Source organism: Trachypithecus francoisi, unplaced genomic scaffold (assembly GCF_009764315.1).
Source record: "Trachypithecus francoisi isolate TF-2019V2 unplaced genomic scaffold, Tfra_2.0 Lachesis_group20, whole genome shotgun sequence".
NCBI lineage: Eukaryota > Metazoa > Chordata > Mammalia > Primates > Cercopithecidae > Trachypithecus > Trachypithecus francoisi.
Genome location: NW_022681466.1, coordinates 67287546 through 67289878, shown reverse-complemented (window position 1 = coordinate 67289878; position 2333 = coordinate 67287546).

The window sequence follows — 2333 nt, the reverse complement described above, 5'->3', positions numbered from 1 at the left end:
GCTTGTGGCCTGTTTGTTTTGGGTTTTCGTGGAGGTGTAGGTTATATAAGGACACGGCACAGGTCTTAAGCATACTTACCAGTGGAGTTTTACATGTGTGCTCTGTGCAGGCACCACCCAGAGCTGGACATAAGAATGTTTCCATCTTGTCGTCCTGAGCTGCAACCTCCTGTCTCTTCCTTCAGGGTGCGCACCCCGGTCTTTTCTCCCTGCTTCTTTTTTGGTGGGGGAGGGGTAGAGACAGGGTCTTGCTTTGTCGCCCAGGGTGGAGGTGCAGTCTTGGCTCACTACAGCCTCCGCCTCCCGAGTAGCTGGGATTACAGGCATGTGCCACCACACCCGGCTCATTATTGTATCTTCAGTAGTGACAAGGTTTCACCATGTTGGCCAGGCTGGTGTCAAACTCCTGACCTCAAGTGATCCGCCCACTTCGGCCTCCCAAAGTGCTGGGATTACAGGTGTGAGCCATGGCGCCTGGCCTCCCCTGCTTTCATTTTTGCTTATCCAGTGTCTCAATCTGTGCCAACCACACCGCTGTCTGCTATGGACAAAGCACAGAAGGGGGGATGCGAGGGGAGGTAGAGGGACAAAGCACAGAAGGGGGGATGCAAGGGGAGGTAGAGGGACTGCCAGCCTGTCAATGCCTAACTGGCTGTTGCGGACAGATACAGAAGGATTTGTGGGGTACAGAGGGGTTCTGCTTTATTAAGTCACCTCACTTGTTTGAAAGGTCTCCAAAGTAGCTAGTTTCTCCTGATAGCGAATGGGTGGGAATGGGTGGGGCAGGCTTACTGCGCTTTCCTGATTGTTTTCATCCTGGTTGTGTTACCTGCCTTCTGGCAGGGTCCATCATTGTTCCCAGACTGCTGCCTGCTTGTTTTAACGTTCTGGATCGAGGCAACGAGCCCTTGACTATGCCACATTGCCAGGATTTTGCAGGTTAGATTGTACTGCCGTAGGCTTGCCAGACTCTGGAGTCCCCACATTTTCATCCTGTTCTCAGGAAAACACTTTGACCCACTTGAAGCTCTGAGCTGCCACTACTGCACAGCTTTCTGAGGCCAGTCTCCAGTTGCAAGCAGCCAAAATCATAGATACGCCAATTGCAGCCAAACCACGGCATTGGGCAAAGGAAGGATTAGGTTTACTCTTGGTTTCCACAGGGTGTGGTTTCCACACCCTGATGCTCCTACCTTTATTTTGACACCTCTGACTGCCAGGTTTTCACAGACCTGTTGACAGTGACCCAAGACCTGGAATGTAATGGATGGTTTGGCAACAGTGTTTGCTTGAGCAGTTTAAAATCTGGCCGGGGAGATTAAATGTGAGCAAGAAAATGATAGAATACGAAGTTCTCTGGAGGTCAGAGGGAGCTGAGTGTTACAGAGAACACTGTGGGGTTCAAGATGAGAAAAATAGCTCGCTAATTTAAAAGACGTATTATTTTTTCCTAAAGACCTTGCCTTATATAAATGTATATCATCCATAATTTTTAAAATGCACTTATGGCCAGGCACAGAGGCTCACACCTGTAATCCCAGCACTTTGGGAGGCTGAGGCAGGAGGATCAGTTGAGTCCAGGAGTTCGAGACCAGCCTGGGCAACATAGCAAAACCCTGTACCTACAAAAAAGACATAAACTAGCTGGGTGTGGTGGTGTGTGCCTGTAGTTCCAGCTACTAGGGAGGTAGGAGGATCACCTGAGCCCATGGAGGTTGAGGCTGCAGTGAGCCATGAAGGCACCACTGCACTCCGGCCTGGGCAAGAATGGGACCCTCTCAAAAAAAAAAAAAAGATCAACATATCCGGCCTTGCAAGTCAATCTTTAATAATTGCGTGGGCCAGGCACAGTGACTCACGCCCGTAATCCCAACACTTTGGGATATTAGGGTGGGAGCATCACTTGAGGCCAGGAATTTGAGACCAGCCTGGGCAACATCGTGAGACCACCCCCCATCTCTATAAAAAATAATAATGCAGGCAAACTTGTTTAGATTTTATTCAGAGTAGTGCCTATTTATCTTTTTGTTTTCTTTGAGATGGAGTCTCGCTCTGTCGCCTAAGCTGGAGTGCAGTGGCGTGATCTCGGCTCACTGCAAGCTCCGCCTGCCGGGTTCATGCCATTCTCCTGCCTCAGCCTCCAAAGTAGCTGGGACTACAGGCGCCAGCTACCACGCCCAAGTAATTTTTTTTATTTTTAGGAGCGACGGGGTTTCGCCGTGGTCTCGATCTCCTGACCTCGTGATCCACCCACCTCGGCCACCCAAAGTGCTGGGATTACAGGCGTAAACCACTGCGCCTGGCTGCCTACTTATCTTTTATCTGTGCTACAT